We start from the raw sequence: 24339 nt of genomic DNA, 5'->3' as shown, positions 1-24339 counted from the left end.
ACATCCATCCTACTTAAAGCTCCTCAAGGCTTCCCATCACACACACACACAAAGATGAAAACCCTTCCCATGGTCCACAGAACCCCATAAGGCCCAGCCCCATCTGCAGCTGTACCCCATGCCCACCCCAACGGCACACCCAGGAGCCCTAGCCTTGGACCCACCAAGCCCCACACCCTATGGGCTTTGGTGCAAAGGCTGCTACTAGGATGCTCCTTCTTCCCTCACACTCTCCACCCACCACCTACTTCATGAATTCCTCTTTGTCCTTGGAGAGAAGCTGGGCCACCGCTTCCTTGGGAAGCCATCTCGCTTTCATCAGGGCCTCAAACTCAGTGCCTCTGGCAGCTGTCTGTGCAGTTCTTTGATTGATACCGGTCTCCTCACATAAGACTACCAGCTCCAAGAGCGCAGGAAGCACTTCCTTTTATTTTATTTTATATTTTATTTCATTTTATAAGTCTACCACGCTTAGAGACACATGCACAAGTCCTCGGCGCGCAGCTCACTGAATTCCCGCACAGTGCGCACACCTGCATAAGCGGTGCCTAAGTCAAGACGTGAAACCCAGCCATCTCCCAGCAACATCCCATGTCACCCTCCCACCGAAGGGGGACCACTATCCTTACTTCCAACAGTCTAGCTCTATTTTGCTGGTTTTGAGTTGTATGTACATGGAATCATATCTCTGTGATCTTCTGTTGGACAGATGCCTGGACCTATGAGACCAAATGGTGGTGTTGCTTGTGACTGCCCCTGCTTCCTCTCATGCTGTGTCATGCCCCTCAGTGGGATTTCCCACATTTATCTATTTAGTCTATGTCAAGGGACATGTGAGTTGTTTCTGGTTGGGGTTATTTGAATAACACCGTTATGTGCATTCTTGTACATGTCTTTTGGAAAACATATGTGGACATTTCTGCTTCATGTAGACTCAAGTGTGGAATCACTAGGCCAGAGGATAAAAGTGTGTTCACCCTTCAACAGTGGACTGCCAAGCAGTTTTCCAACGTGGCTGTTCCAAGTCTCTGCCTTGCTGCCCGTACTTGATGGGGCCTATCATTGTCACTGCAGTCGTTCTGACACTGACCATGTATGGTTTACTCATTTTTAATCTCCGTGCCTAGTGCAGTGCCTGATGCCACATAGTAGATACTTTAAAAGACTGGGAAAGAGGAACCGAGAGAGAAGGAGAAAAGAGGCAAGTGAGAAAGGAAGGCAGAGAAGAGGAGGAAAGTGCGAAGGGGAGGGGGAAAGGAGGGAGGGAAAGGGAAAGGAGGAAGGAGAGAAGGAAGGAAGACGGGGAAGGGGAAGGGAGGGAGGGAAAGGCAAAGGAGGAAGGAGAGAAGGAAGGAAGAAGGGAAGGAAGGAAAGAGGGAAGGGAGGAAAAGTAGAGGCTGTCTCCTACAACTGGCATGTTTCTGGCTTTAAGTCCTGCAGCAGCTGAAGCAAACATGAAGCCAGAGGGCTCCTTGGATCCAGCAGGAATTCTCTCAGCCCTGGAGACAGCTCCTCAAGCAGAGATCAGAAGTCTAGAACAACACAGGTGCTTTGATCTGCTTCTGCTAAGATGGAAACTTTCCTGAAGGCTTGGCAGGAGGTAGACACCTCTGGACCAGCGCAGCTTCACTGGAAAGGAGAAAAGTTATGAAGCTGAAGAGAGGCAGCTTGAAACGGCATGTTTCAGCAAGGAAACAAAGGCAGAGAGAGCATGGAAGGTGGCTGGCGACACCATGCTGGTGCAGGGTGAGACGAGGAGCTGCTGGGGGCAGCCGGTGGGCCCGAGGGAGCCTTCTCCTGAGGTTAGGAGGATGCAGGATGACAGAGCCCGTCAGGGAGTTCAGAATGGAAGGACGCGGTTCAGGCCTCCATGTCAAGTGGACAAAGCCTGAGAAGGGGAATGTGACAGCGGGGAGAACTGTGTGTGTTCATGCGGGTGCATGTGTCTGTGTGAGTTTAATGTGTGAGTGTGTTTAATTTAAACTTGAACAAAGGAAAGCAGGGATGGCAGCGCCAACATCAGACGAGGCCAACACAGTAAGTGTGGTTCAGAGGCTCACTCTATCATGACACCAACAAACACTAAAACAGCAGCACCAGTATTCAGCTCTCGAGCATTTTCTGCGAGCCAGGCACTGTGCTTCCTGTGCCCCACGTGTGCGCTTACCTCCACACAAGAGCCCCCTCAGTGAACACGGCTCTAAGCCCCATTGTAGAGATGAGGAAACTGAGGCAGGGAAGTTCCACAGCAGCCCTGGGTGGGACAGGGGACCCCAGCAGCCCCGCTCCAGAGGCCACACTCACATCATCATAGAAAGGCTTAGTGAATCCTGACATTCTTTTTCCTCACACTTTCATAGACCAAACCACAAAACTCATTTTTAAATGTTAGAGATAAAAGGAGAAAAGACATGATGTTTTAATTCACTAATACTCATTTATGGAATATTAAGTAAGCAAAAAATAAGCACAGAGGAGATGAACTACATCACTGAGAAGATAGAATTAATACGTAAGCATTTATCATTTTACCCAACAGAGAATGTGCCGTTGGTGGGAAGGTTCAGGGAACATCTTTAAAAGCTGATCATATCATCATTCATGGTGAATATGCCAAAAACATTTTTTGAAAAGATCTTTTAGAGACCACAGTCTTGACCACGATATAATAAAGCTAGAAATACTTTCTAAAAATAGAAAGGAAATTGGAGATTTAAAACTACTCTCCTAAATAACATCTAGGTCAAGGAGGAAATCAAGTACACAGTAACAGATAACCCAGAAACAATGAAAATCAAACCCACATATCAAAACCCGTAGGACGGTCCTCGCCAGCCTCAGAGGCTCGCCCATAACTTTAAACGTGTTTATTGTCAAACCAGCTCACACACACAAAGAGAACATGAACAGATGAGGCTTTCAACCTTGGATTTTTAAGAAAAGAACAAACCCAAAGGAAAATAGGAGACAGAAAATCATAAAGATAAAAGCAGATAAATAAATTAGAGAACATGAAAGCAGTGAAAATAACAAATAAATACCAGACCTGGTTCTTTGAAAATATACTAATAAAATAGAAAAACTTCCTGCAAATCTAATGAAAACAAAACTGTAAATGTGAAGGTCTTTCTACTTCAAATTCAGGGCTCTTTACTTTTCTAAATGCAGACAGACTATTATAATAAGAGAAAAAATCTCCAGATAGGCTGTGGGGAGTGGAATGGGGGCTGACCCACACAGCAGATGTCCCTCTCATGGTGGCACCTGCAGAACTGGGGACGTGAAGTTCTCCAGATTCTCCTCTTTGAGATCTTAGGAGTCCACCACGTAAAGGGGAGCATCCTTACTCTTAGGAGACATCTGGTGTTAGACCATCCTTCAAGAGGTCCCAAGCACCTAGAACGGGCAGTCCTAGTGGCCTCCTAGGCCCATTTCACAGATATGAATATCAGGCTCAGCCAAGCTAAGGGCTACAGAAAGGCTCTCTGCGTTGGCCACCTGGTGACCATGCTCACATGGTTCTCTCCCGCTAGAATGGCCTCCCACCCATCTTCCATGTCATCTCTGTTCTTAATCTTCTTTTCTGATGAATCTTTCTAAGCAGGGGGCAGAGGTCTTAGTGGATTCAGGTAGACCACTGGCAACTTTTATCAATGACAAACCACTCCAAGCTCCCTGGTGGCAACTTCCTTGGCAGTCGCAGAGGCCTGAATGTGAGAAGTTCTGCCCGGCCCCTGCCCTGGTCAGAGCCTGTACCCCGCTGACCCCTCAGAACCCCTGTCTCCACTGGGGCCACTTCCCCCCACATCCTCACCAACACAGCCCTTCTCACACAGTAAGACTGTGTCATTCATCATCGGTGGGCTCTATAGGTTAGGTGAGTTCACAGCACACAATTACCACAATAACAGCGCAAAGTAACTAAGTGGAGAGCTTATTCTAATGGCCAAGTTTGTTTTAATGCTCTCACAAATTACTTTAGTCTTGAACTGGTCACCTCATTAATTTAACATTTTCACATAACTGAGGACATTTTATGGGGGAATCAGTTGCTAAGATCATATCATTCACAACTTGCAAGCGATAGGAACCCAACTCAAACTGGTTTAGCAAAACAAAAAGCAGTGAATCCCTTCCTGTGGGGCCTGGCTGGCTCTGGCCACAGCTGATTGGTTCTGCTTTCCTTAGTGTGGCCACAACCCCAGGCGGGTCCCCATCACACTTGCAAGACAGGCAGCTCTGACCCACATGCAGCCAGCTGGGAACCTCACCACTTCCAGCAGCGTCCTGAGGTCAGCTGGCACTGGGCCACTGGGCCTGCTAGGGCTAGGGGACGCAGGTGTTGTCCCCTACACGCCACACAGACTGACTTTGTTCTCCAAAGGAAAGCTGAAAGGGATTGTGCTACTGGCAAAACAACAGACGCTCAGGACAGCATGTTTGCAAATCTGGAGATTCATGAAGGTCTCCGGGTGATCAAAACCCACTCTTCAAAGAAGCAGGCTGCAGGATTTAGGGTGTCCCCTTGTGATGTCTGTTACTTACTTTCAAAGAGTTCCGCAAAGAGAAAATGCATAAAGAGAGGAAGAGAGATGAAGCAACTACACAAAAATTTTAACTATTATTGAATCCAGGTGCAAGTCATTCCAATTTTTTCCAATTAGTCCTTCCATTTTTCTCTGTTTTAAATGTTTTCATAAGCAAAATGGCAGAACAGTTACCAGCTAAATTGTTTTCAAACAATAAGAAAATAATGCACATTTTGCTGATAAATGTAAGATTTATTTGCATCAATCCAAGGCCCCCTTCCCCTGGGTGGTAAGAAAGCGTCCTCTTGCTGGAGCTTGCTACACAGAGGGTCCTAGCAGATAGGCCCCTCGGAAGACAGCCCGGCTAAGAAAGTCTCTGTGCTGGGCCCTGGGACTGTCTCCGAGTGGGAGCTCTTTGCATACCAGCCAACCTCTGAATGGCATAGACTCAGCTCAGAACAGACCCAGCCTGGTCTGGGGGCTCAAGGCAGCTCCGCTTTTGGTCTGCAGCACCTGGCTCCTGGAAGCCAGGCAGACACAAGAAGCATCTTCAGGAAGAGGACAAGGCGTCGCAGCTGCCAAGCTCTACTCCCACTGCACCAACCAGGGTCCAGGCCTGACTCTCCCACCCTCAATGGTCTGCCAGACAAGGGAGGAGTTCTCTCCTGGATATTTATGTCAGCCGAGGAAGCCGGAAGGAAAAGACCTCTTCACAATGAGACAAGCTCCTTCTAACAACAGAAAGTGGGTGTGGAGGGGACTTCTACTGTCCAGGAAATGAAGAACAATATGAATGACATATAAAGTAATATATTTTGAGCTGACCCATGAATACTCAGATTCCGCCAATGCTTCTTTTGATAAAGAAGGGCCAGGCATCAAAAGGAAGCAGCGTGCAGATAACACTGGGGACAACTCCCAGCCACATGGTCTTCACTGGGTGACCTTGGACAATCATCTAACTTCCTCTGGGCTCCGTATGCTCATCCATACGATGGGAATAATAGTACCTCCCAACAGGGTTGTTGTCATGATTCCACACTTCTTCAAGGGTCCCCAAGTTACAGAATGGACTGTAGACCACGGTTCAATGAACTGTACCTCTGTTGGAAACCAGGGGCCAATGGCATCCTATGCCGGTCCCAGCCCTTGTCCACTGGAGCAATTCTGCATCCCCTCTGAGACTGAGGCTGTTCCCTGCAGCCTCACTCCTGGAACGTGTGGGTGTGTTTGTTGAGCTCTTTGGAGTTCCTGGGAAGAGACACATCCAGGTGACCCAGAAAGAGCTCTGTGCAGTGTCACATGGAGCCCCTTGGAGCCGAAGACATAATGACCCCAGGGTGCACGGTATGGCCAGTGTTATGCAGAACCAGGCCTGGACTAATACCATTGCAGAATTATCTGCTGCTCAGAAAGCCCTAGTTAGGGCAGGCAAGTTCAAGCTAAAATTCCCTGCAGTGGGAAAGGACACACACACACACACACACACACAGAGAGAGAGAGAGAGAGAGAGAAAGAGAAACAAAAACCACAGTTAGCAGAACCTTAAGAAACACAATACCTGCTCGCATCCATAAGGTATTTTACCGTCTTTCAAGCCCCTGCATGGTCATGGTCTTATCTGAGTCTCACACCAGTCCTGTAGGGCTTTACTGTTGAGAAATGGGTCTAGCTCCAGCTCCCCACTGACCAGGAAGCACCGATGGCTTCCGAATCTCCCCGCACATGCTTGCCATCAGGGGACTTTTAATTAGTTCAGAAACGCCATCCCCCTGCCACCCACTGTGGCTGCTATGATCTTAGTCCCTGCAGAGGCTCCCAGCTCTCTTCTGCAGGCATCTTGTGCCTCCGCCTGCAGCCTGGAGGCTCCAGGAAACTGCAGGGTGGCCCAAGAGATGCTGGAGCTCTGAGGTCTATATTGCAGGGGTCGGCAAACTACCACCCGCAGGCCAAATGCTCCACCACCGATTCCTGTACAGCATACAAGCTAAGAATGGGTTTTCCTTTTTTCTTAAGTTGGAAAAAAGTCAGGCCGGGCACAGTGGCTCATGCCTGTAATCCCAACACTTTGGGAGGCTGAGGCAGGCGGATCACGAGGTCAGAAGATGGAAATAATCTTGGCTAACATGGTGAAACCCATCTCTACTAATAATATGAAAAAAAATTAGCTGGGCGTGATAGCATGTGCCTGTAATCCCATCTACTTGGGAGGTTGAGGCAGGAGAATCGCTTGAACCCAGGAAGAAGAGTGCAGTGAGCCGAGATCGCGCCACTGTACTCCAGCCTGCATGACAGAGCAAGACTCCATCTCAAAAAAAAAATCAAAAAAAGAATAGCATTTTGTGGCGCAAGACAATTACATTGAATCCAAATTTTGATGTCCATAAATAAACTATTCGTGGCACCCAACCACACCTGTTTGCTCACATGGCGTCTACAATTGCTTCCACACTACCACTATCACAGCAGGACTGAATCGCCAAGACAGCAACCATATGGCCTGCACCACCAAAATTGCCATCTGTCCTTTTACGGAAAAGCTTGGAGGACCTCAGCTTTAGTGCCCCTGTCCTTCACCCCTCTTTGTATTGCCTGGAGGCAGAGCACATTTTCTGCCCCCTCAAGGCTGGGTTTGATTTGCTTTGGCCAGAGGTGTGTCAGCAGATATGAATGTGAGCAGAAGCCTTAAACATGAGTGTCTGGCTGGCTCTGCTCTTATGCATGAGAAGAACATGCCTCTGAAGCCACTACTCTAAGGAAGATCAAAGACAGAAAGCTGGGGGTGCGGCCCCAAGCTCAAGTGTTGGGGTCCAGCCACGCCAAGCCCAGCCTCGGCCCCTGAATGCCTGCTGACCAAGCAGATGTGAGAGAAGAAGAAACGCCATTGTTGTAGGCCACTGAGTCTCATGGTGGTTTGTTAAACAGCATTATTGTGGCAATAGCTTGCTGAGGCCATGTCTGGAATGTTCTTCCCTAAGTACCCACAGAGCACTCCTTGGCTCTGGCGTCTCTGCTCAGCTCTTCCTGCTCAGCGAGGTCCTGCCCCAACACCTGCTCTCCAGGGAAGCCTCCTCCCCCTGGGCACTCCCAACTCCCATTCCCACTTTATCGCCTTCTTCCACACTGTCGTTTTCTTTTTATGTCATTTCTTCTCTCTCTTCCCCTCTAGACTGTGAACTCTGTGGGCCAGGCATTCGTGTGTTCCGTTCACTGCTAAGCCGTTTCCCATCCTGTGTCTCCTGTCCTTCCCAGCATGCTCAGTGCACTCAGCCCTGCCTGGCCTGTCCAGCCCCACCTGTGACCTCTCAGCCCTCCTGGCCCCAACCCGGCCCTGCCCACTATGCTTCTGCCACACTGGTCTCCTCACTGTTCCTAAACAGGCGCAGCAGGCCCAGGCCTTTGCATCAGCTGTTCCCTTGGCCTGAAATGCCTGAAACACCTTTCCCCTAGATTGCCCCAAGACTCGACTCCTCACTTTCCTACCTTCCCCAGCACCTGATTTTAGACTGCAGCTCTTCCTGCCCCCACCCCATGGTGCCTGTCCCTCCCCAGCTCCATTTTTCTCCTCAGCTCTTGGTGCCTTCTTGCATACCCTGCATCCACCTGCATCTGCCTCAGCCCAGGCATGCCAGCTCCTGAGGGCAGGGATTGTGTCTGCCTTATTTGCTGCTGTGCCCCCAGACCTTGAACAATGCCTGACACACAGTAGGTGCTCAGTAAAAACTCACTGAGTCAAGCGGAGGGAGGGAGGAAGAGGGGCCCAGGAGAAGGTGCATGGATTGCTGGGAGCCTGCGTGAAGAAGGTAAACACTCAGGAGCTGGGATTTAGGAAACTGCACCCCAGAGGCTCAGGCTCTTCTGGGCTCCTAATGGGCCTACACTTCAGGGCTCGGCTTTAGCACTCCACTGGGCCTTATCTCTCCACACGGAAACATCCTGAGGCCGCCACTGACTAAGCTCAGCTGCAGGGGATTTTGTTCCGCCAGAGCAGAAATGAGAAAGCTCTGCGGATTTTGCACACCAGTGACAGACTCCAGCACCTCAGGTCTGTGGTGTGAGTGTGCTGGCGGAGGGAGGAGGCCAGGCTTTGTGAGGAAGTCAGGAACCCAGGTTGCTGGGGGGGGCTTGCCACAGCCCACAGCCCGCAGCCCACAAGGTGTAGTCCCTGAGACCCCCAAACCGCTCCCTATTAGAAACTCTCATGGAGACGAAAGGTGGAGTGGCAGGAGGGGCAGACACGCGACTTTCCCTCTGAGCCTCTGTTTCCTCATCTGTAACACGGGACAATGAGGAGCCGGGAGGACTCCATGGGAGCGAAACCCAGCTAACACCCAGGGCCCACTACCCAGCATGGCTCTGAATGCTTTCTGCGCATCACTCACCCAGGGCCCAGCAACCCTGTGAAGGAAGTAGTGTTAGTGCCCTCCACAGATGAGGAAGCTGAGGCACAGAAAGATCTAGTGACCTGCCCAAGACCCCACAGTTACGACGCAGAGCTGGTCCAGGGTCCTGTCTTGTCCAATCTGCTGTGCACCACCCCTGCTATGTAAGTTGAACCCCTAGAACACAGGGATGAAAGCAACAGAAGGAATATGGCTCAGTCACAGAGAGGATGCTAGGAGGACTTCTGTCCCTGCTAAGGACCGGCTCTGGCTTGTGTCTGGCTCAGCCAAGCTCTGATGCTATTCTGAGCACAGCCCTGGACTTCTGGACACCTGAGGACACAAAGCAGGCAGAGTTCCACTTCACCCATCTGAGAGTTTTGTGGGTCAGTTCAACAGCCCGCTGAGCCCTGGTGGCAGAAATAGCTAATTGTTCAGCAACTCACTGCCCTTTCCTCTGGGGCCAGGAGGAATACTTGGGCATCATTCCTAGCCCTCCTTGCCCTGGGGTGTGGCCATGTGGCTGAGTTCTATCCAGTCAGTGAATGTGGTGAAAGTGATGCTCACACACTCGGATCTGGACCATGACGCCTTTGATGCGATCCTCCACACGTTTTCTTCCCGTATCTGCCAGTCAGATGTTAACACCTAGAGTGACTTATAAGCCCCACGTTGACGGTGGCAAAACCTCCATCATCCTGGGTCTCTGAATGACTGTATGGAGCCCCTATCTCAGTCACAATGAAACTTTACATGAGTGAGAAATGGCATCATCTACTGTGTGATGCCACTGAGATTTGGGGTTGTCTTTTTCCTACAGCCACTAGAGCTGCCCTATCACACCCACGTTCCTTATCTTTAACGTAGGGATAATAATTTGGATCTTCAAGTTGTTAGGTGGGTTAAATTAAATATGATAAAGTGTCAGGATGCAGGGAATACTCAGCAAACATTGATTTAGTGTTTGCTGAATGTTTGGGAGAGCCCATGGGTGTTTGGCTAGTGTATTAGGTAGGATTGCTTTTTGCTATAAATGACAAGATGCTGGGTGAACAGTTGTTTAAACCACAAGGATGTGTGGCTTACTCAGCAGGCCCTCTGGAAGTAGGCAGTCTGGAGTTCCTTCCTTGGCCCGGTGATGACAGGCCCTTCCCTCCAATGCCCTTGGCCACTGTCAGCATGCCAGCCTCTCACTCTTGCACTTGTCCCTCTGTGGTCCCTGAAGCTGCAGGCACAAAGAAGGGAAGCCCCAGAGGGAAATGCTTTCTCCTTGAGAGGCTCCACCTCTTTCTTCATCTGGAAGCAAACTTTGCCCCAAAGCCCCCAGGTGATATGGCTTTTCCTCTCATTAACCAGCAGCAGGTCCCTTATCCATTTCACCTGCAAGGGAACATGAATTGGCTCCTGGTGGACAACTGAAGCATTGCCAGTGTTGGGAAAGAACATGGAAGGTGGTCAGGGCCTAGAGAGTAGCCACACACGTCAGAGATAAAAAACTGAGCAACTCTGACCAGGAAGGGGCAGCAGCTACTGAGATAAGGGCGCCCTGGGCCCAGGAAAGACTGGGGCTGATGGAGGGGTGGGGACCAGGCAAGAGGCCAAGTTCACATGCATGGCCAGGGGACCCACAGCAGTGGTGGAGCTGCAGGAGAGGACGTCAGTGAGCACAAAGCCCTAGCTCACCTGTCAAGCATGGTGCAGGGTTTTCTTTGTGCATCGGTCTGAATTACTTCCATTGCAAACAACAGATTCCCACTCAAACTGGTCTGAGCCTTAAAGATGATGTGTGGTCTCAAAAACTGAAAATTCTACAGCAGATCTGATGAAGCTGGACCCAGGGCTCAGGATGTCGTCAGGGCTCAGCCTCTCTGCATGTCTGCTTTGATTTCTTCTAAGCTGGCACCACCTCAAAAAAACCTTTCCCCTGGGGAGGTGGCAAAGACAACTTCCAGCAGCTCCAAGCTCCCTTCCTTAGCTTCGTGACCCCATGGGAAAAAGGACTGTCCTGGTGGTTTCAGCAAAAATCCTGGGGTTTACTCTGATTGGCCAATGTGGTCACGTGTGCAGCACTGAGGTATGAGCGGCATCAGTGTCTAGCTGGAAAATAATCATTTAATCACAGGCTTCAGGAGCCAGGACCCTGTGTCCATCCTGCCCATGCCAGCCCCAGGAATGTCAGAGCCTCCACTGAGGCACCTCAGAGAGGTGAGTGTGCAGGGGACATTAAGGCCTCCCCTGAGCCAGGACTGGCTGCAGCTCACAGGCCAGTGGACTGAGGGGCAAGGAAGCCATGGCGAAGGGCCGGCTCCTGCCATAGGCAATAGCATCAATGCAGGAGACGAGGCTGGCCGCAGTGGGGGCTACAGGCCAGCAGTTCCGGTCTGCAGACCCCACATGGAAGGATAAAAAGCTGGACCTCTCAGTACCTGTTGCCAGACCTGCCTGGGGGCCCCTTGTGCAATGGATGACCACAGCCACCAGCCTTACCTTGATGGCTTCCAAAAGAGGGAGGCTCACTACCTCTTCTCTGCATTACCATAACTGATTTAGATGGTATCTCAAGCAATGTGGAGACATTCAACTGCTGAGCTTCCCTCCAAATCAGCTCCTCTGAGACATCCCCATTTCAGTATCTACTAGCTCCGTTCTTCCAGTCGCTGAGATCAGTCTCTCTCTCTCTCTCTCTCTCTCTCTCTCTCTCTCTCTCTCTCTCTCTCTCTCTCTCTCTCCCCCCCTCTCTCTCTCTCACAAACACACACACACACCACACACACACACACCCCTAACCCACACACACATCTTGTTGGCTCCATTTCCAGATTCGTGCAGACTCCATCCAGAATTCTCCCCAACCTCCTGCTGCAACCCTGACTGCGGCCCCCGCACCCCAGGCCTAGACAATTCTAGCAGCCACCCCTCTGGTCTCCCTGCCGCCATTCCTGACCTTCCTACCAACAGCCAGAGTGAGGCTTCTACATGCCTGTCAGATGGTGTCTCTGCTCAGCCCCCACCATGTCTCCCCATCTCACACGTAATTCAATGGCCAAGAGGATCCTATGTGACCCAAACCAACCCCCTCCACTGACCTCCTCCACACAGATTTCTGTGCTATTTCTTGAACGTGCAATGAACACTCTTGCCCCAGGACCCTTGCACCTTCTGCCTGACTGCTCTGCCACACCACTCCTTCACCTCTGCGTAGCTGACTCCTTTTTGGTACCCAGTCCCCATCCCTACCCTCTCCTCACATCTCCCCTCCCTTGCCACCAGAAAGCACACAGGATTGACTTCCACAGTCACAGGGACTTAGAGGAAGGGAGTGAAAGGGGAAAATTGAAAGACTGAGCATGTACCCAATATAGTCAGAGAGCATACACACACACACATACACATGAGTACACACACACACACGAGTATACACGAGTACGCACACAGGAGTACACACACACAAACACACATAAGATACACACACAAGTATACACACATAAGTATGAACACACACGAGTACACACACAAACACACAAGTACACACACACAAGTATACACAACATGAGTATACACTCACACAAACACACATGAGTACACACACGTAAGTATACACACACACAGAGCAGAGTAGGCACCTGTGGGGAAGTTGGATCTGTTTTGTGCGTCTAAGCTGTAATGCCAGTAAGTCTGTGATTTTGCTTCAAATGTTTCCATCTCCCTGGCCACAGTGATTGGTCTGCTCCAAACTGGCCACTCAGAGCCACTCCCCAAGATGTTTGAGTTTACAAACAGAAGATGTGAACCAGGGAGCTGCAGGTGCCACCATTCCAGCGCCACAGAAGCGGCTAGCCTGAGAGAATATCACCAACATGCAGAGACATGTGGGAATCCAACAGGAAGAATAAGGAAGCATCCCAGCCCAGGTATCTTTTGGCAGCCGACCCCTGGCCTTCCTGGTTGGGCTGAACACACCCACACATTCTCCTCATTGCCTGAGCAGTCCATTGTGGGTTTCTGGCTCTTGGAACAAAATGATTCCAACCAATCAGGCCCTGGACACACTGTGTGCTGGAGATTGTACTCAGCCCCAGGCCTCAGAGGAGAGAGGATTCAGACAAAGCCAAGAGAGTAGGAGAGCTGAGTTCCAATGGACAGGGAGAAGTTTCCATGTAGACAGGAGGGGGGGATGCATCCTGATCAGAGAACACGGCACTCAGGGCACAAGTGAGTCCCCCAAGAGCTGGAAAACAGGAGCCTAGGCAGAGAGGAGATGAATAATTGATCCAGATGGGAAAGACACCATTCTGAGGATCCTATGATGGGGTGCTGTGGGGGATGACCCTCAAAAGAGAAGAGGGGCAGAGGAAAAGGAAGGAATATGGCAGCCAGACCTACCCAAGCCCTGACTCAGCCCCTGATTTGCCACCAAGCCCTGGGCAGGCTGCTTCAGCCATCTGAGGCTCAGTGTTCCCATCTGTGAAATGAAATCAGAAATCAAATGAGATTACGGATAAGAAAAGTGCTTGGTAAATGCTGTTCACCTACTCACTTGAGGGCATGAGGTTGTTACAAGCAAGATAATGGTGCGGGAGACCCGAGGCATGCTGCCTCCCTGCTCTGGCCTCAGAGTCCTCAACTGCCTACTCTGCTGTTGTCAGCAAATATGTGTCACATGCACTGTGCCAGAGACATCAGACAAGGTCCCTGTCCTCAGTGGGCTTACACTGCAGGTGATAAGTAAGTAGAAGTAGACACAAATAAAGAACTAGGGTGATTCAGGCCATGGTAAGTGCTAAGTAGAAAATAAATCTGGGCAAGGGCTCCAGAATGACAGGGAGGTGAGCCCCATCCGCGTGGTCAGGGAAGGCCTTTCGAACATGGTAGCCTTTGAGCTGAGACCTGAATGGAGCAAGAGAGTGAGTGGGTGTGGGAAACTGAGGCCCACGACCACCAGTCCCCTAGCAGACAACTGAGCCCTGGGGCATCCCGGGGTCTGGGCTGCACACTGAATACAGGGAAATGACGGTGCCCCAATCCCACAGGAACACACTGGTGAGTGGACATTAGATAAGCAGATTATTGAAAGTCACAGAGTGTTGCTGTCATAGAGAGAGGGGCAGCAAGAAGCCCCATGGGCCAGTGGGAGCCCAGGGCAGAAGGAACATCACCCAGTCTATGAGGGAGGGCTTCCTGGAATAGGTGAAGAAGTATGCTCTGAAGGACAGAGGAAAGAGCAGGAGCAAGAATCGGGAGGTGACAACTGGAATGAACTCCACAGGGATGGCCACATTCATTCTGGCTGTGGACTGAACTGTGTCCCCTTCAGATGTCATATGTTGAAGCCTTTGCCCCCACTGTGACTGCCTTTGGAGACCGGGTCTATCAGGAGATAATGAAGGTTAAATGAGGTCATGGGATGGGCCCCGATCCCATAGGATTCGTGTTCTCCTAAGAAGAGGCACCATGGTGGTATGCGCCTGTGGTCCCAGCTACTCAGGAAGCTGAGGTGGGAGGATCCCTTGAGCCCAGGAGCTCAAGGTTGCAGTGAGCTATGATGGCACCACTGCATTCCAGCCTGGGCCACAGAGCAAGAGCTTGTCTCTAAACAAAAAGAATGAGAAGAAGAAACACCAGAAAACTCACTCTCTTGCTCTCTAACCATGCACAAATAAGAGGTCACGTAGAGACACGGCAAGAAAGCAGCTGTCTGCAGCCAGGAAGAGAGCCCCCAGCAGAACCTGCACCTACCAGCACCCTGATCTCAGACTCCCAGTCTCCAGAACTATGAGAAAGTAAACGTCTGTTGTTGAAGCTGCCCAGTCTATGGCAGCCTGAGTAGACTGACATCCTCACATCACCACCCAGAAGGAGCAGCTATTTGTATCCCCACTTTACAGATGGAGAAACCAAGGCCCAGAGATAATACATGACTTGCCTGTGATCCCACAGCTGTAAGTCAGAGTTAAGACTGGAGCCCAGGCCATCTCTCTCCACCACCCACACCTGACATTCCCACACTGCGCTTCCTGCACTGTGGACAGTGTCTGCCTGCTCACAACAACTGGGACCGCTACCTCCTCTGCTTTCTCTGTAGCCCTAGCCCTAGCTCATGGGAGAAGCAGCAGGGCCATATTTGAGTTTCAGAGCACTGCTCAGGGGGTCAGAAGGCAGGGGCAGATTCTTCTGGAAGAGGTCGGAGGTTTCCCAGCCAGAGCAAAACTGGGATGAGAACCTAGGGTTCCTCCCACCTCTCTCCCAGACCTGTGAATGTCCCTCCCTTGGGGAGCTGGAGAGCCAGCCCGAAGGCGCCTGCTCCATGGGAGGACCTACCCCTAAGCCTGGATGCCTCATCTCCTGCAGCTTTGGAATTCTAGCCCCTACCTCCACCATGCCTTCCTCTCATGGGCCCCCATCTCTCGCCAGCCTATCCAGCTCCTGACAACCAGCCCTAAAACCTCCTTAACTGAGGGTCTATGTCTGCTGGGGTGTTTGGTTAGAAGGCATTTAAGCAAATCAGAGGGGATCCTCAAGGGAGCCTCACCCCCTCCCCAGGGCCCCTCCTAGCCTACTCAGCAAAGGGGCATAAAAACAACTCTTTAAAAACTTAGCTAGTGCAGTGGCATACACCTGTGGTGCCAGCTACTCAGGAGGCTGAGGCAGGATGATGGCTTGAGCTCAAGAGGTCAAGGCTACAGTGAGCTAGGATTGCACCATTGCCCTCCAGCCTGGGCAACAAAGCAAGACCCTGTCTCTGAAAGGAAAAAGAAAAAATTTAATCAGAAAACTAAAACAACTCTGATGTCCAGTGACAGATACATGGATAAACAAAATGTGGTGAGCCTGTGTGTGTGTGTGTGTGTGTGTGTGTGTCTACATATACACATATACAGTAGAATATGATCCAGCCTTAATAAGGAAGGAAATTCCGACCCATGCTACGACATGGATGAATACCACAGACACTAGTCTAGATGAAACTAGCCAGTCACAGAAGGACACATACTGTCCTTCCAGCATATGAGGTCCTTAGAGCAGTCGCAATCCTAGAGACAGAGTAGAATGGTGGTCTCCAGGGGCTGGGGGTGGGGGATGGGGAGTTAGTGTTTCATGGGGACAGAGGTTCAGTTTGGGAAGATGAAAGAGTTCTGGCTGGGCACAGTGGCTCATACCTGTAATCCCAACAATTTGGGAGGCTGAGGTGGGTGGATCACTTTTTGGTCAGGAGTTCAAGTCCAGCCTGGCCAAAATGGGAAAACCCCATCTCTACTAAAAATACAAAAAATTAGCCAGGCGTGGTGGTGGGTGCCTGTAATCCCAGTTACTTGGAAGGCTGAGGCAGGAGAATTGCTTGAATCCGAGAGGCAGAGGTTGCAGTGAACAGAGATTGCGCCACTGCACTCCAGCCTGGGTGACAGAACAAGACTCTGTCTCAAAGAAAAAAAAAAGTTCTGTGGATGGATGGTGGTGATGGTAGCACAACAATGGGAATATACTTAATGCTACTGAATTGTACATGTAAAACTGGTTAAGATCGCCAATTTTACGTTATGTATTTTTTACCACAATAAGAAAATGCAAAGCAAAACCCAGCACTGACTCCGGGCAAGGGTGGGAGGGAAGGAACTGGGCTTATGGGAGCACTAGGGATAGTTGGGACTGGGTGGGTGGTCCCAGGCCCAAACTAGTGAGGGGATCCCACTTCCCTGCTGAGTGAAAAGGGTGAAGACTTGAGAGTGCTGTGAGCTGCAAAGAGACTGGGTTCTAGAAGGGAGAGGAGTCCATGCACACAGACCACAGGGGGACCTGGGCCTGTCACTTCCCCTCTGAGCCTGGTCAAACATGGGAGTCAACATTTACTGGGCAGCCTGCAAGGGCCAGACAGAGCACTCTGTGCTGTGATGCTCGGCGAGTCTCATCCCCACGGGAACCTGAGAGGTGGGAACTGTCACAATCCCCACTTCACAGAAGAGGAAGCCAAGGATCTGAGAGGTGAAATGACCCACTCAGTTTACACAGCAGAAATTTGGGAAGGCTGAGAGTCAGTCTGGAATCCGTACTGTTCACTGTTCTGCTCTGCCTCCCAGGCTGGAAGCTTCCAGCAGTGGAAGGCCCTGAAGGCTGGTTCCAGGGCACAAACTGGCATGTAGCCTTCATGTCCCCTCAGAAATATGGCCCACAGAGACACATGACAAGCTAAGCATCACTTCCTGCCACTGGGGAATGAGCGGGGGACCTAGCCCAATGCAGCAACTTTACAGTGAAACTGCTCTGGGAGTGGCCCGCGCTACCTAGGTGGCCCCAACTTCTCCATCTGTGCTTCTTGGCTTGCCTCCCTGGCCACAGTTGATTGACCTATGTCCAACTGACCCATGTTGGACCAATCAGAGTCCTTCCCTGAGTTTTCGCACTGTAGCTGAGGGAGCCATTCAACCATATTTAATGGTGGGAGTTGTGAACAATGGGAGACAGTAGAACCTGCATGAGGAGGCACTGAAGCTGGTGTTCAGGAGAAGCAAAGACAAAAAGAGCTAGTATTATTGGGGTCTGATTGTAGATAAATTGAAACCCCAAATTACATGGCTTGAACAAGATGGAATTAATTCTTCTCTGAGGTAGATGGTCCCAGGCTGGTATGGCATCAGGACTGTGTTAGTCCATTTTGCATTGCTACAAAGGAATACCTGAGACTGGGTAATTTATAAAGAAAAGAGGTTTATTTGGCTCACAGTTCTGCAGGCTGTACAAGCATGGCCCCAGCATCTGCTCAGTTTCTGGTAAGGCCTCAGGGAACTTATAATCATGGCAAAGGTGACAGGAAACAGGGTTGTCATATGGCAAGAGAGGAAGCAAAAGAGATGCCAAGATCTTTTAAACAACCAGTTCTCACATGAACTAACAGAGTGAGAACTCACCACCAAGGAGATGGCACTAAGCCATTCATGAGGGATCCACCCCCTTTACCCAACACCTCTCTCTAAGCCCCACCTACAACATTAAGGATCATATTTCAACATGAGATTTGGAGGGGCACACATCCAAACCATATTATTTTGCCCTTGGCCCCTCAAATCTCATGTCCTTCACATACTGCAAAATACAGTCATCCATTCCCAATAATTCCCAAAAGTCTTAACTCATTCCAGCATCAACTCAAAAGTCCAAAGTCTCATTTGAGATTCAAGGCAAGTTCCTTATACCTATGAACCCATAAAATCAAAATTAAGTTATTTACTTCCAAGATACAATGGTGGTACAGGTATTGGGTAAATATTTCCATTCCAAAAGGGAGAAATCAGCCAAAAGAAAGCAGCAACAGGACCCATGCAAACCTGAAACCCAGAAGAGGAGACATTCAACCTTAAAGCTCCAAAATAATCCTGACTCCATATCCTGCATCCTGGGCACAGTGGTGCAAGGGATAGGCTCTCAAGGCCTTGGACTGTTCCACTCCTGTGGCTCTGTAGAGTACAGCTCCCATGGCTTCTCTTTTGAGTTGGAGTTGAGTACCTGTGGCTTTTCCAGGCTCAGGGTACAAGCTGCCAGTGGCTCTAGAATTTTCAGGTCTGGAGGGTGGTAGCCTCTGTCGGGCCTCTGAACCAAAGCTAAACCATCACATACCCCTGTGACCTGCAATGTACACATCCAGATGGCCAGTTCCTGCCTTAACTGATGACATTACACCACAAAAGAAGTGAAAATGATCTGTTCCTGCCCTAACTGATGACATTACCTTGTGAAATTCCTTTTCCTGGCTCATCCTGGCTCAAAAGCTCCCCCACTGAGCACCTTGTGACCCCCCCACCCCTGCCCGCCAGAGAACAACCCCCTTTGACTGTAATTTTCCTTTACCTACCCAAATCTTATAAAATGGCCCCACCCCATCTCCCTTCGCTGACTCTCTTTTTGGACTCAGCCCGCCTGCACCCAGGTGATTAAAAAGCTTTATTGCTCACACAAAACCTGTTTGGTGGTTGTTTGGACGAACGGAGGCAAGATGGTGCACTTCCGGGTTCTTCTTCACCAACTTTTCCCGTGCGGGCGCGAAAATGCAGCCGGCGCCCGGGAAGGTGCAGACCAACTGGGCATGCGCCAGGTGACGTCAATCCGAAGAGACCAAGATTTACCTGGTCGCACCTGTGGAACGCCCCCTGACACGCCCGTGCCCAGCCTATTGCCCTCCCACTCCTAGAAAAGCCGCTCCGGAGGGACGCCACGCACGGCCTTCCTCAGTCCTCCACTCCTGTCGGGATGTCAGGACTGCAGAAACTCTGTCCGAGAGCCCCACCGGGGGACTCTGTGGGCCTTCTTTGCCGGAGGCCGGCAGACCTCTTCCCCACACCTTAGGTGACCAAAATAAACTTGCAGTTTTGCTCCTACACTTGCCTACTCGCTGGTTCTTTTGTGCCTGCTCTGGTGGTCTTAGAAAAACAAATCAGTTGGTGCCGAAGACCCGGGAGGAGACCCTTCCTCAGGCCTCTAAGGGTTGAGGAACCTCCTCCTGCTCCCACGCGGCAGACAGACCAGGACCTGAGACCCGCTTCCCTCACTCTCACGGCCTCTCTGGGGTAAGTGCCCTTGTCTCCTCTTTACCTCCCTCGGCCAGAAATCCTGCGCAGGTCCGAGGTCCATTTTGAGCCACCAAGTGGCTCGGGAGACCCGTTCAGGACGGAGACGTCCGCCTGAAGGTAATCTCCACTTTGGCTCCATGAGCCTCCAGTCTGTCTCTGCTGGTTCCAAAGGACGCTTTGAAGCCAGGCAGGGATCCATTTCCATTTCCATTGTGTCCATTGTGTAAGTAAACAGGAAACAAATGGGAAACCCCCAGTCCAAATTTCCAAAGAGCACCCCCTTAGAGTGCCTCCTACCCAATTTAAAAACCTTACAGCTTGAACAAGACCTTAGGAGGAAGCGGTTAATTTTCCTTTCCACTGCGGCCTGATTGACCTCAGCAATTTCTGCCAGCGGCTAGGCAAGTGGTCCGAAATTAATTACGTACAAGGCTTTTGGGCCTTAAGCTCTCATCCCTATACTCCTCCTTCTCTCCCCGCTCTCTCCACCCCCTCCCTTCCTGCCCAGACTCCTCCTTCCTCCTCCTTATCTACTAGTAATCCACTCGGTCCCGTGCCTCCTTCGGGACCCCCAACTGGCTGTCTTGAGTCCCCTATCTCTGCCCACACCCTCCTACAGTGTTAGCACCTTTGCGAGAGGTGGCTGGGGCGGAGGGGGTAGTCAGAGTACATGTCCCTTTTTCACTGGCCGATCTTTCCAAAATTGAGAAGCGTTTAGGTGATTTCTCAGCTAATCCTACCATATACATAAAGGAATTTAGATACCTTTGTCAGGCCTATGACTTAACTTGGCATGACCTCCAGGTTATCCTAACCTCCACCCTAAACCCTGAGGAGCAAGAGCGCATCCTAGCTGCCGCCAGGCAGCACGCCAACCAACTACATTTAACTGACACTGCCATCCCACTAGGGGAGCAAGCAGTCCCCTCGACAGACCCAGACTGGAACTACCAAGCAAACCAGCCTGGGCGCCGTAGGCGAGACATAATGGTTCAGTGTTTGTTGGCTGGTATGCAAGCAGCCTCAAACAAAACCGTGAATTTTAACAAATTAAAAGAAATTATTCAAAATCCAGAAGAAAATCCAGCCGCATTGTTAAATAGGCTGACTGAGGTTCTAACCCAATATACCCGGTTAGATCCGGCCTCCCCCACAGGGGCCACCATTTTGGCGTCTTATTTCATTTCTCAATCAGCTCCTGACATTCGTAAGAAACTTCAAAAGGTAGAGGATGGTCGTCAGGCACCAATACAAGACCTGGTTAAATTAGCCTTTAAGGTCTAAAACTCCAGAGAGGAGACGGCTGAGGCAGTGCGACAGGCACGCCTTAAACAGAAGGCCCAGCTCCTAGCAGCGGTTTTACAGCCTAGTCATAACCCCAGGCCAGAGAGCACACACCCCACAGACTCCAAGGCCACGAAAGGAGCCTGCTATAAGTGCTGCAAGGCAGGACACTATGCCAACAGGTGTCCACAAGGTCCCCGAGCCCCAACGCAGCCTTGCTATAAGTGCAAGGCATCAGGACATTGGGCCAGTGAATGTCCTAACCCTCGTCCACCAGCAACCCCCTGCCCTGCTTGCTAGCAGGGAGGACACTGGAAGTCTCATTGCCCCACCCTGAGAACAGGTGCTGCGTCTCCACGTGACCCCCTTTCCCAGGATCCTGGGAGCTCCTTCCAGCTCCTACATCTGGACGACGACGACAACTGAAGGTGCCGAAACTCGGGGACCCCCATCACCCTCGCCGAGCCGCGGGTAACTCTCCTGGTAGCGGGTAAGACAATCAATTTTTTAATCAACAGTGAGGCTACCTATTCTGTTTTGCCGTCCTTCTCTGGACCTAGCCTTCCATCCAATAACTCTGTAGTAGGAGTAAGCGGAAAGCCATCCACTCCACAAAAACTCCACTCCTTAATTGCTGCCTGGCCAACAACTACTCTGCGCACTCGTTCCTGATTCCCAGCTAAAAAGGGCCCCTACCGAAAGCAATCAGTGGAAATCAGTTTGGCTTTCCCCCACTCGCCTCAACCTTACTAAATTTTCTTAACTATCTCATACTCCTCAACCTTGCTGGGACCTTCCTTCTGGGTTTTGCCCCTATTCCAACAAATGCTTCCATTCCTCATTCCTATACTAATACTGTGCCTTATTTTATTCTTCATCCGTACGTCCAAATGCCAACCATGGGCCCCGACCTTAACGATGCCCCTTAACAGCAGGAAGTAGCCAGACAGACCACGGCGCCCCTTATCACTATTACCAATAAAAGGTTGGACTGTTTGGACGAACGGAGGCAAGATGGTGTACTTCCGGGTTCTTCTTCACCAACTTTTACCGCGCGGGCGCGAAAATGCAGCCGGCGCCCGGGAAGGTGCAGACCAACTGGGCATGCGCCAGGTGACGTCAATCCGAAGAGACCAAGATTTACCTGGTCACACCTGTGGAACGCCCCCTGACACGCCCGTGCCCAGCCTATTGCCCTCCCACTCCTAGAAAAGCCACTCCGGAGGGACGCCACGCACGGCCTTCCTCAGTCCTCCACTCCTGTCGGGATGTCAGGACTGCAGGAACTCTGTCCGAGAGCCCCACCGGGGGACTCTGTGGGCCTTCTTTGCCGGAGGCCGACAGACCTCTTCCCCACACCTTAGGTGACCAAAATAAACTTGCAGTTTTGCTCCTACACTTGCCTACTCGCTGGTTCTTTTGTGCCCGCTCTGGTGGTCTTAGAAAAACAAATCAGTGGTCTCTTCACACGGATGTGCATGACAGCCTCCTTCCCACAGCTCCACTAGATAGTCCCCAGTGGGGACTCTGTGTAGGGGCTCCAACCCCACATCTCCCCCTTGGTACTTGCCATGTAGGGGCTCTCTGCAGGGGCTCCCATGTAAGGGCACTGCCATACAGGGGCTCCCTGCAGTAGGCTTCTGTTTGGGCACCCAGGCTTTCTGATACATCCTCTGAAATCTAGGTGGAAGCTGCCAAGCCTTCTTCACTCTTGCATTCTGAAAGCCTGCAGACTTAACACACCATGTGGAAGTCACCAAGGCTATGGCTTGCACCCTCTGAAGCAGTGGCCCAAGCTGTACTTGGAGACCTTTGAACCATGACTTGAGCTGCAGCAGCCAGGATGTGGGGTGCAGTGTCCCCAGGCTGTGTGAAACAGTAGGGCCCTGCGTCTGGCACTTGAAACTACTCTTTCCTCCTAGGCCTCTGGGCCTGGGATGGGTGACACTGGGCCTGGGATGGGTGAGGCTGCCTCAAAAATCTCAGAAATGCCTTAAAGGCCTTTTGCCCATTGTCTTGAATATTAGCACTTGGCTCCCTTTTAGTCATGCAAATGTCTCTAGCAAGTGGTTGCTCTTCAGTCCACTTCAATTCCTCTCCTTAAAAATGTGCTTTCCTTCTCTACTATATGGCCAGGCTACAAATTTTTCCATTTTTTATACTCTGCTTCCCTTTTAATTGTAAGTTCCTGTCTCGAGTCATTCCTTTGCTCCCACATCTGATCATATGGTTAGAAGTAGCCACACCATATCTTGCATGCCTTGATGTTTAGAAATTTATTCTGCCAGATACCCTAGGTCATCACTTTTAAGTTCAACTTTCCACAGACCCCTAGGACATGGACACAAAGCAGCCAAGTTCTTTGCTAGGGAGTAACAAGAGTGACCTTTGCTCCAGTTCCCAATAACTTTCTCATTTCCATCTGAGACCCTGTCATCCTGGTCTTCACTGTTCATATTTCTATCAGCATTTTGGTCACAGCTATTTCACCAGTCTCTAAGAAGTTCCAGTGTTTCCTTAACTTCCTGTCTTCATCTGAGCCCTCCAAATTCTTCCAACCTCTGCCGGTTCCAAAGCTGCTTCCACATTTTCAAGTATTTTTATACCAATACTTCACTCCTTGGTACCAATTTTCTGTGTTAGTCTGTTTTGAGTTGCTATAAAGGAATATCTGAGACTGGGTAATGTATAAAGAAAATAGATTTATTTGGCTCACAGTTCTACAGGCTGTAAAAGCATGGCACCAGCATCTGCTTGGCCTCTGATAAGGCCTCAGGAAGCTTATAATCATGGCAGTAGGTGAAGGGGAAACAGGTGTGTCACACAGCAAGAGAAGGAGGAAGAGAGATGCCAGGCTCTTTTAAACAATCAGCTCTCATGTGAACTAATAGAGTGAGAACACACTCATCACCAAAGGGATGGTGCTAAGCCGTTCATGAGAGATCTGCCCCCATGATCCAAGACCTCCCAACAGGCCCCACTTTCAACACTGAGAATCACATTTCAACGTGAGATTTGGAGGGGACACACATCCAAACAATATCAAGGACCCAGCCTCTTTTTCTCTAATGTTGTACTCTTTGGATGTGGCATTCACCTCATGGTGCAAACTTCACTCACATTCTGGACACCTGGAAGGAAGAAAGAGAAGGAAGAGCACATGTTTTTCCTTTGAGAGCGCTTTCTAGCAGCTGCACACACCACATCAGCCTCTATCTCATTGATCAGAACCTGCTCGTATGGCCACACTTAACTGCAAAGGAAGCCAGGAAGCATCTTTTTATTCTGAGAGCCCTGTGCCCAGTCAACTCTCAGGATTTCTATTATTAATCAGGAATGTGAGAACAGATACTGGGGAACAAGTAACAATGTCTACCACAAAAACAGCACTTAAAACAGTGCATCATCCTCCTCTATGCCTATCTCCCCACCTAGATTACAAGCAACTTGAAGGCAAGGGTCAAGTCTTTTCATTGAGTGTCCACAGCATCCGACACAAATCTTGGAATACAAGAGCCACCCAGTAATATTTGTGGAACAGAATAACAATTTACAGTATGTTACTGGCGGTAGTGGCAGCCCATCTGG

The sequence above is a fragment of the Trachypithecus francoisi genome, unplaced genomic scaffold, assembly GCF_009764315.1.
Source record: "Trachypithecus francoisi isolate TF-2019V2 unplaced genomic scaffold, Tfra_2.0 Lachesis_group0, whole genome shotgun sequence".
NCBI classification, from domain to species: domain Eukaryota; kingdom Metazoa; phylum Chordata; class Mammalia; order Primates; family Cercopithecidae; genus Trachypithecus; species Trachypithecus francoisi.
The sequence above is the reverse complement of the archived record's forward strand: the minus strand, read 5'-3'. Positions refer to the sequence as shown.